The following is a 12,224-nucleotide window of genomic DNA, read 5'->3' as shown; positions in this document are numbered from 1 at the left end:
TGCAAATGTGACAGGAAGTACTAAGAGTTATGGGACTTGTCCACTGGATAATATTTTGTCCAATGGATAACTAACCAATCCTTAACCAGGTTTTGAACAACAGAATTTAACCACTGGATAGTAATCAACTGGATAAACAGTTATCCAGTGGACAAGCTTATCCAGTGGATAACTTTATCCAGCCTTTTGAACAACCGGGCCCAGAGGTCCAAAACGGTTTAGTAAATGGATTAAATCTATATTTAGGGACTGTTTTATCTGCTGCAAAATGTGAAATAGTCACCATATCGTTGTATATAGTATAAACGTCTTCATTATCCGAGTCCATTTTCTCTATCAAATTTTGTAAAGGTGCGTGTAAAAATTGTTTATACAGTTGTATTTGATTGTCAGTTATTTTGTACCATGCTGGTATCTTACTAAATGAATTCAATACTCCATGATGAGTATTATGTTGCAACACTGTTTCGGCTTAAATTGGTAAATGATCAGATGTACTACTAACCGAACCATTACTAAAGATTTCATAAGAAATTAGCTGCCTATATATACTATCATTCATAAGAGTACAATCATGCATTGATGTCTTATTAAAAAATGTATAATCTGGCCGTTCATGTTGAATCTTTCCACCTGGAAAAAGCAATTGACATCTTTTAACAAAATTCATTAGCTCAACAACTTGTACTTGTTTGAACATAATTCATCTTTTTCAAGACAACTGGCATTTAAATCCCCAACGATTATAACATTGCCATAATCACTGTAATGTGTGTATGATGTATCTAATATACCAAGTTCATTTCTATAGTTATCTACAGATTCATCGTATGGTAAATATGCACCAAAAATAAAAAATGACCCTTTAGATGGGCTTTTGATCTCAAAGCCAACAATTCTTTTTGAGTTCGTATCGTGAATTTCATTAATAGAAAATTGAAGTGTGCTCTTATACAGGATGGCAATTCCGCCTGTACCATGATATGCGTTATAAAAGTTAAGCAAGGAAACAGCTTTACATATACATTTGTATCCTTGCTCAATACTGGACAAATCATTTAAGGATCTGTTTTTAAGTTTATGTTCAGAGATAATACAAACATCCCAGTCAGTATCTTTTAATAAATTACTTAAACATACAGTAGAAGTCATAATGCTTCTTACATGTCTAACATTCCATGCTAAAAGTTTTAGACTAGACAGTATAAGCAACAAAGTAACCAAGGTTACCAGAGTAAATAGTATATGACACTGCATTTTAATAGATTATTATGAGTCCGGTTCATATTGAGCATTATCCGTGAAGCGTTGATTCCATTTACAGTTGCCTAACCATGTTCTACAATAAACACCTTTCGGCCAGAAGTTTTCTGTTTCGACAATTTCTGTGCCATTTCTGCGATATCAACATTATTAAGCTTTGCAGATATCCTGCGGTGATTGTTCTTTGTGCTGAATAAACGTAAGTATGTCGCATGTACATTGTTATTTTCTAAATAACTTAAGATGCCAGACTGCGTAGATTTTAAGTCAATTGCCGACAGGTATTCTATTCTTTGTAACACCCGTAAAAAAGTTTTCATTTGTCGTTTCAACTTTGCCTGTCAAACCTTTAAGTTGAACGGGTAATTTATACGTAAGGTGACTGTTTTCCGTATTTTGTTTCGCAATGTCTATGTTTTCTTCGCTGTGCGTTTCACACGTCCTGTAGGGCAAAACTGTTACGTGTTGATTTAATCGATCATGCGTGCTCGAAAGTTTTTAATTTGTCGTTTTCAGTTTGTAGGTTTTTGATAGTTCTTTTATTTTCAGTTTCGTTTTTCTCTAATTGTATTAATCTTTCAAGGAGTGTTTGTACAGTTACCCTCATTTCGATGATCTTTTACTTGTGTCACAGTTTTACTTTGATCACTACTTGATTTATGATCATCTTCTCTGAACACATCATCAATGCTCGAATCATCACCGTTAAGGAACATATATATTATGTAGCAGTCCTTTGCATATTTACGTGTAGTTTCCAATATCATTATAGATTTACGTATCTTATTTAGATTAGATACTTTTAGCTAGCTGAAGTAACTGTGAGAATTCTGTGAAACTGTATTGTTTATTGTATTTGAGTTTTTGGTATGCAATTCTATATAACCGATCTCTTGCTGGTCTTATGGGAGCGTGTTCGCCTCGAGTGCGGCAGGTAGTAAGTTCGAACCCCGACCGGGTCAAACAAAGACGTTAAAATTGTATTATTTGTTAATGGTATCTCATCATGTATATGCATGAATCGTTATAATAACTTCTACCTTATAATATTCTCTTCTGTATTCGGTCAAACGCCTTATCATGTAAAGAGGAGTAGATCGTATTGTTGATAATATAAACAAAAACATAGGCTGAAGCAAGTTTATTTACATTTATATGCACATGTAACAAATGAAACATATTTTAAACGTAAATAAATTTAGCATTAAAGGTCACATTGAAAGGTGTTTCAACTTGCATAAAACTGTTTCTTAGTAAAGTTTTGAAATACGATCATATCATTTAACGTCAAATGTGTCCTTCAGGGAAAACACATAACCAAAAAGCTTTTATTTTATTTTTTTTATTTTTTTTGGAAATGGAGTAAAATACCAGAAATCTTCAGTTGTTGTATTTTGAAGTGTTGTAGTTTCTATGCTACTGCAGACATTTACCAATTCAGACTGGTAGAAAAAACAGACACCATATACTTCCAACAATATACTGTGGATTCATTTATTTTTGTGGGTACCAATTTTCGTGGATTGCATTTGAGAAAAACTTGGATTTTCGTGCATATTGAATTTCGTTGTTTTGGCAGTCTGCATAAATTCCTTCAGAAAATTTGTATTTCCTTGAATTTTTAAATTCGTGGTTCCCCTGTACCCACGAAATCCATGAAAATTGGTATTCAACGAATATTAATGAATCCACAGTAGATACATATATAAATAAAGGATTGTCTGTGCATGTGTTATGCTGTAAAAACCTGGACAAATTCAAACCTTTTTTTTTCATACTAGATATTTTCAAAGAATGACACGAAAAAAAACCAGATGACAACATCATTACTAACATAAGCTGATGGCGTCACTTTTTTGTAGGCCAATTTTAAAGATCAGGAAAGACTATAACAATTTAACCAAAGGGGAGACAAAGCATAGTATTTTAATACACATCAGAAATATGTTAATATTTAAAAAAGGCAAAAACAAAAAGGCTATTTACATTTCACTTCTACTTCTTGATTCCAAGTTTTTCGACCCTATACTTGTGTACTCGATCACTTAAAAAATATACGGCAAAATCAAGCATGTACAATAGAAATCATTATTAATAAACATGTATAGCTCTAAAACACAGTTATAATAGAATTGCAAAACAAAAAACAACACAACAATACATAATATAACAATATCATCTAGTTTTATACAAATCTTATCCGTCTGAATACACCCTCTTCATTTGATCCGCATTTAAATATCAGATTGAACTTATTTTAGTCTCATCCAAATTTTGCAGGAAAATATCAGATCTTTCTACTTAGAACAGAGATGTAGTAGTGCTAGCAATTATCACGTCGTATCTCTAAAACATCAGTATACTAAACAAATAAAAGTCCCTGTCAAATTTCTCGTAACTTGATTTTAATACATTTTCAAAATTTCAATGAAGCGAATCGTTATTACTTAACATATGAATGTCGCGCGTAAATAATACATATGCATATGATATTCAGACACACTCTCGGCAAATAATTGCACAGACATTAAAACGTTTTTGAGACTATTGATAACTACATGTAGTTATACATCTGAATTATTGAACCTACACTTAAAAATCAGACCATGGATTATAAGATATTTATTGTACGTAACCATGGTAACTGCAATAAGAGAAAATATAAAGCATTTAAAAAAAATTTAAAAAAACGAACCTTAAGTATTGTACAAAATTCACTGACTGTCAAAATGATTATCAAATTGTATCACATTTAAATTATCTTCAGGCTTAACTCGAACACTGTAATTTAATGAATGTTTGTGTTGAAGGTTTACCTTTTGATTGATTATTCGTTAGTGAGGAATGTTATTGATAGAAGTTTGGGATATAATAATATCCAACAGAAATATATGTTACGAATACCATCTTAAAAAAGACAGATGGGGTCATTAAAACAGCATATCAATAATAATCAAATGACATCAATTTAAATATATACAACACATAACCACTGACGAGGGTTTTGTAACGGAACAAGCACGTGAATGTATTGTGTAGTTTTATCAAACTAATATTTAAACTAATGTTTAGGCTAATTTCAACCATCCCACAAAACACATTCAAGAATGTACAATAAAAATCATCATTATCAATAAAAAAAAAACTCTCAACTACAGGCATGATAAATAAAACAAATAATAAAAAACAAAATATAATATTTTTAACAATATTATCTAGCTTTATACAAATCATGTCCTTCTGAATGGCTATTTCTGATTTTATTCACATATTTGATCCTCATTTACTAGGCATGTCAACGAGTACTCGAATATCCGAGTATCGCCCGGTTATACTGAATATCGAATATCAAAATAATACGCCACTATTTGGTTTCCTGATAGGACATATTCCCATCTTCATATGATTAATTTTCTTGTAAACGGCAATCGTACAATTGAATTATTATCACACATTTGTCATAGTTTATATACGTTTCTTGACTTTATTCAAAATTTTCGTTTACAATGTTTACAAATCTCTCGTTTGGAAAGGATAACGAGGCCACGAGATATATCCTTTTAAGTAACTGGCTACCCACGTGAGCAATTTTCTAGGCCGACACTTTCGGCTAAATGTGTCTAAGTCATAACAATAAGTATAAAAACTTTGTAATTAATTTCAATCGACAATTTTTGTTTTCAATTTCCAGGCAAGTGACTGTGAAATTTGGTCCCAAGACTGGTATTTTTCGCCAATACCCCTCCATAAAATGATATATCTGTTTAATTACACCGAATAGATTGTGATTGAAACTATCTGTACAGGTGAAGGGAAATGTTTTGGTTTTTTACTAGTAAGTTGTACATTTTTTGTAATCCATAAACGTGTTTATGCATACTTTGAGGATAAGTAGAGACTATCATAGTACCGCTGGATTTATACATGTAGGCCTACTTATACGCGTTAGCGCTGTCTTTATGTAACGTCATGGTATTTATGTGTAAACGTCATTGTCATTCCATCATTAAATCGTTCATTTGTATAGACGTCTTTTTCCACTTAATATACACAACGCATTCTTCAATATACGATCACGAGATTGGTGCCGTGCAGTCGTGTTGTCTGAAAATTTTGTTTACAGTTTTCGGATAACCTCTACCAATCCATATTCCTTAATCATGTTGCCTTAATAATCGGTATAAGGTGAGAAAGGTTCCGAATAACTTTGGCGGGAAGAGGTCGCGAGGGTATAAAAGGAATATCCAAAATTGCAAATACCACGGCATAGAGGGGAATTTGAGGCATATTCACCGGCAGTGTTGAACAAAAAACAGGCAAATTCGTTTGAACTGAGGAAAAAAGGTTAGAATATGCGAAAAATACACTGGCTACCAACCAATCAAAATCCGACATTCTTATATAAGGTGTAATTATACTTAAAAATTAATCATCAAGGTATTTTATTCACACTTGTACTACATGTATACGATGTGAACTAAAGTCTTTCTTACTTATTTTGTAGGAAACCTATCTAAGCTTGTTCATGTAACTTTTGTGGTAACTATAAGTCGTTTTATATTTTCACAAAGTCAGTATTTACTTTTGCATTTAACTAATTTAACACTATAACATTTGTATTTCATAGTAGAATTGTTGCAGTACAATAATAAAGAGTAAATAAATAAGAAACTTTTGTATCAATGAATGGAATTGGAAGGATATTCACCCATAAGACAGCAACCAAACGAAAAGTAGGCTGACAAGTTTATGTATTTTAAATTAATTTCAAAATTGACAATACTTGACTATAGGCATAAAATACATCTACTGTCCACTTCTCAGTCAATTGCATCATACAAATGATTACTTTCCAAATGATGTTGTGTCAACAGGTAACAATGTTCATAATCTGTCTGAAATGAAAAAAATGAAAAATAATATGTCTAGTATTCATTGGTGTGATTTAGTCAATCATTTTGAAAAGAAAACAAATAGGATGCGTAACTAGTCTTCAAAAATTGTTTGATATTTATCAACAATCATATTAATTGTATGATATTCAGTTTCAATCTCGTTAAACGTCGAATATTCATAACTATATCGTAAAAATAATTGATTGATAAGTTGATAGGTGGTGTGTTTAAAGTTGATTTTGAATAAACTGCGCCCTACAGATCGGCCTGTAATTCGACAATTGCATACTTATCACAAGAAATATACCTCCTATATAACTCATAGCAAACATCTTTTCAAAAAAGGTATTGATTTAATATCGGCTTCTTATTTTTAAAGGCAGGCTATTCATAGAACAAAGTTCAATTAAAAAAAAAAACAACAAGGAGATAGCCATATGAAACTATCTAAATGATATGTTGTTATGAACATTTTCATGTAAATGGTTATAAAATAACGCATTGGTTACCAGCTGTTTACATTTAGAGAAACGCCCGAAAGGCAAAACATTGGTAATGTCTCGACTTTCAATGAATGGTTCGACGATAAAGACATAAATATAGAATATAAGGTCAATATGCTGTAAATATATCTAATTAAAACAAAATTCAACTGTTATTTGTTAATAGAAAATGGCAAAAATATGCCTCATACATAATAAAGCCAAATGCTATTAAAATGAGAAGGCCCGTGTACTTGTTTTAAAGCTAATTATGAACATCAGTTGATAGTTTATATGAAAGTTAAGCAGTGCCATTTCCATATCGTATTGCCTAATTAATTTTATAAATGTTTAAATTTATAATTGTTTTTCAAACATTTTTTCCTTTATTCATATGAGGCTGTCTTCATACAGAAACTTCTTAGGAAGAAAGAAAAGAAGTAAGCAGTATCCTTTAACTTCACTTTTCGCTATAAATATGATGATCGCTCCCTAATTAATTCAAAATTTGGTCATTATGTTGATCGCATCTAACCAATCGAACTTGAGATAAAGGATACAGTAAAATCTATCTCATATCTTGACTAACTAACATCTAAAAATTGACAATGATTGTCGGTTGAAAATAAAACTTTACAACAGAGAAGATTTCAGCTTCCCAATTCCATTTCTATGTTGCAACATTCCAGCAGCGCCTGTATACGGAGTGTATATCTCCCAGTTGATACGATATCCCAGGGCTTGTATTTCCTATAATCATTTCCTTGATAGAAGGTTGATGTTCACAAGGAAGCTTTTAAACCACGAGTTCTCAGTGGTGAATTTGAAATCGTCCTTTCGTAATTTTTACGGACGCCATCAAGAGTTGGTTGACTGTTAAGGAATATCCGTTTCACAGATGACAACAAATATGTTCCAATTGTCGTCACTACAATCCGGTCCCCTTTTCCCCGAATGTGACCTACCGAATTAGACGTATCCCCGGCTTTGTCTATATGAGCAAAACGACGGGTGCCACATGTGGAGCTGGATCTGTTTACCCTTCCGGAGCTTCTGAGATCACCCCAAGTTTTTTGTGGGGTTCATGTTGCTCAGTCTTTGATTTTATATGTTGAGTTTGTGTACTGTTGTTAGTCTGTTTGTCTTTTTTCTATTTTATCCATGGCGTTGTCCGTTTATTTTCGAATTATTAGTTTGAATGTCCCTTTGGTATCCTTCGCCTTTCTTTTTCCTTGACATGCATTAAAAAGTAAAATAACAAAAATACCAACTCCAAGGAAAATGTAAACGGAAAGTCTCTTATTAAATGGCAAAATCAAAACTCAAACGCATAAAACGAAAGGAAAAAATGTCACATTCCTGACTTGGTACAGGCATTTACTTCTGTATTATACATTTATTGCTTGACAAATTACTTGCTCTTTAGGGCATGAATAGATGTCAAAGCTTTCGGATTAGAACATGTACTTGTTCGACGATTTGCGAATTAGAGTAAGTAAAGATAAGAATAAAAAAAAAGAAGATATAGTATGATTGCCAATGAAACAACTCTCCAAAAGAGACCAAAATGACACAGAAATTAACAACTATAGGTCACAGTACGGCCTTCAACAATGAGCAAAGCCCATAAATAGCCAACAGAGTCAATTACCATTCCACTATTGAGTGTTGTCAAATTACCTGATATAACATATCAACGTGTTTGGTTGGGTTTGTGTCGCTTAGTCTTTAGTTTCCCTTTTCCTTATTTTGTGTTTTGTAGAATGATGTTTGTCTTTTCGTCGTTTTTCGTTTTTTGCCATGGCATTATGAGTTTGTTCTTATGAAGATAAATTTGAGTAACTGCATCAACCTAAAAACTACTTTTAAAGGGAAATTGATACCACAGATCTTTGAACTCTTCCAAGAAATTCACAGCGTGTATCAGTATTTTATCTGTAAATATAATGCTTGTCTAACCATCGTTAATATAGGACCATATATCTCATCATGTTATTGTTATGTCATTTATACAACTAAGATTATTAAACATGATATATTTAAACTAAGGAAATTTCTGAAATCTTTCAACTGCATGGTATGTGTTCAGAAAAAAAATCTCTTCGATGGTCTGACGATTTGAAATGCTAAATGATATCTCCAAAATACCTGCGATTTTAATTAAAGAAAGGAGATTGTTTGTCAAGTGATCTTTATTATCGCCAATAAAAAAGAAGTTGGGGTTCAAATATAGTTTGTTGGCATGGTTTTGTTTAGAAAGATTGTTGTAGATAAATGTAGTTTTATAAATTGTAATAGGATATTTATTGAAACACCATACAATTGCTCAGAGTTGGAAATATCAAATGCATCCTACTATATGCAGTAAAGATCACATAATGTACATGTAGTAGCCTACATGCGTTTTGTGAATACATTTCATTAATCCTACATATACCAATTAGCCAAGTGGAATTCTTATTCGTAATCAAAACATGCCCATTTCAAATTCAGATCATCGTTACAGCTAGTAAAGTTAGATCAGACATAAGTTTTTGTTAGACTTGAAAATACCAGCTTTAATAAAAAAAAAACCACATCCGATTACAAAAGTATAAAGGGGAGATTTTGATCGGGGATTTTTAAACCGGGCTTTGCTAAAACCAATATCAATGCTTTTCTTTGTAAGTTTCTGCACGTTATGTATATTTTGTTCTACAGTATTGACATTGAGCTGGTGGTACGTTTAAACAAAATTATACGTCCAGAAAGACACTATTGCCAAAGTAGAGAACCGGATAATTGAGCAGCAAAGTACAATATTTTTCATAAACAATAACATATATTACGCGATAAAAACTCACCATTTCCTGGAAAATCTTTGGATGTTGGTTTCTGGCTTCTTTTGCCAGCTGGAAAATACTGAAGCTTGAGCCCCCATCAATAGCTCGTAACACATCTGCACAAACTTTTAATATCCCAGCCATACATATACCTAACTCATTACTGAAACACAAATTAAAACAGTAAAAATATCATAACTGTGTTTACAAACTGTTTTAAATTTAACGACATGGTCAATCATGCTAACAATATCTATATATTTTGTTTTATCTTATATACTATTTATGTGTGATTATTTGTGTAAACAATTTCTCAGCTTAACGTAATGTGATAAAATTTAGTGCATCACATTTGGAATAGCGGTTTGTTTTTTCCTGGTTTTATCGAACAGATATTTTTCCGGAATAATAATTGCTATGTCATTGATTTAACAATTACATGTTTTAATGTTAAATCGAAAAACTGTCAGACAGGAATTAGATTTTCGTTCAGTTTTCGTCCCTTCTACGTTAGATTTAAGGTACAAAAAAAGTCTGTAGTGGCATTGAACGTTGATTCTAATACTGCCTTTGTCACCGAGTTACAGTATAGGTCCAGCGTTGTTACTTATGAATAGTTCCGACTTTTGACATTTTTGTCATGCCATGGAATTACTGATGTTATCATGATGTATACTTTGGTCGGTGTTTGCTGCATTTGTATGGTCTTATGACGCAATGGCTGTTGATTCATAAGTAGGATCAATGCTTTCCAACTAATGTAATGCTCTATTATGTGCATTTTGTGAGTGCATTGATATAATGAAAAGCTACATATATATGTTACAGTCTCAAATTAGGAACCTCGTTTATTGTTATATAACCTCAAAAATTAATGCATGTTGATATTATTAGTTAACATACTGCCTTCAAGATGATAAAATATGAATCACTAAAAAGACACCAACGGCATTTTTTACCGAAAATAAGCAGAGAAGACCACCGGATTATAGCCTTCTGACACAAAATATAAGAATAAAGCGACGATAAATGTATGTGTGATCGCTTAACATTTCTCACTACCGGCACAGTGGTGTAACTACACAACATAAGAACAAATCTATATAGTCAGATCGTTATTCAGAACGAAAAAACAAACAATAGAAAAACAAAAGACACAAATTAAACTTCTGAGGCCTTGCAGTTACTGAAAATTGTTATACAAGATGTCAAAATTAACTTCTGATTAATCCATGTTCTTTCAAACTAAAATGCCAATCAGAAATCTTGCCCATTCTGTTGGTGATACTCTCGGGGACTAACAGTCCACCAGAAGAGGTATCATGAACATTAGCTTATTGAAAGGATGAAACAGTTTATATATATGTATATACATTCATTTTTTTTATTTCCGAGATCTATAAACAACATCCCCGTCAAAACAGTCAATATGATAACCCGTTGAACTAAAATTTCGAACAGCTATATTAAAGAGAGAAATACTTATTAGGTAAAGGAATTCTTAGTTATCGTAGTCACGAAATTTCTGACTCAATAATTTATTTGTTATACGAAGGTTGCGTTCACTTAAATCTTAAATTTCACTGCAGACACTGGTATAAAGAGCGGATTCAGAAATATACAAACGGCAAAACGGGACCAAAATAAAAGTCACCTTCCAACCCAAAAGGAAATTTCAAAACAGAACAAAATATTATCACTCTAGTCCAAAATTGTAGTATAGAGTTTCCTGTGTGCACCTGAACTATCTAAAATGAAGTCAAAAAAGTTTTTGACTGTAAGCGAATTGTCTGGAAAGTACTGAATTTACCGTGGCTGTTAAAAAATTAACTGCAAGACTTAATACTTCATTGATAAGAGTTGTTCAGATAAAAATGTCCGTTTCAGATCGAACTTGGTTTAGCAGTGTAAGAGTTTTCTACACTCAAAAAATAATTCATTCTTTTGATTCAATATGCTTTTGCAAAAAAGTAATGATAAGTTCTGTTATAGTTACATACCATATTCCATTTTACTTTACCAGATGCACATTTCGACAATTAACGTAATTTCAGTGATGATCGGAGCCAAAACATTTAAAAATCCAAAACTTTCTTGAACCATTGATGAGCTAATAAAACTAAAAAGGACATTCAGTATAGCAAAAGCTATTAACGGAATCAGAGCTTTGCATTAGGGAGATATATTCCTAGATTTAAAATAGTTTAAAAAATATTGTAACAAAAAATATCAATAACACATTATCCGTAAAACCACGATTGAGACAATTCATGTTAACATTGTGCACTAACAAATGTTTTTCTTATTTATGGTTTTCAGTATCAATTATTTAAATGATACCGTCTATTCTTAACGTATGTTGATAAAACTTCATTCAATACGAAAAGAAGTTATATCGTGTTTGTTTAAATACAATTCAAGAATCTTATATACGTCTCCGTTCCTGTTTTTGACCTTTTAGTAATTGTGTCCAATTTTAGGTCAATTAGTTGTTGATCTATTGATTATATTATTTATCTATTTTTAAACATGTATGTCCGTATTTTATCACAAAATCTACGTCCTTGTTTCATTTTTAGTAACAGAAGTCTATTGTTAAACTTTATCACATATCCCGACAAAACCGAAATACGGTGTTAGTAGGTACATTTTCACATCTGTCAATAGAAATATTTCCTGTTTCAATACTAGTTTGGTTTTAATCTGATAGATACATTTTTATCCATGGCTAACGGTTCTTTTTAAGAAAATAGCACATACAT

The sequence above is a fragment of the Mytilus californianus genome, unplaced genomic scaffold (genome assembly GCF_021869535.1).
Source record: "Mytilus californianus isolate M0D057914Y unplaced genomic scaffold, xbMytCali1.0.p SCAF_6, whole genome shotgun sequence".
NCBI classification, from domain to species: Eukaryota; Metazoa; Mollusca; class Bivalvia; order Mytilida; family Mytilidae; genus Mytilus; species Mytilus californianus.
This window is presented reverse-complemented; position numbering follows the sequence as displayed.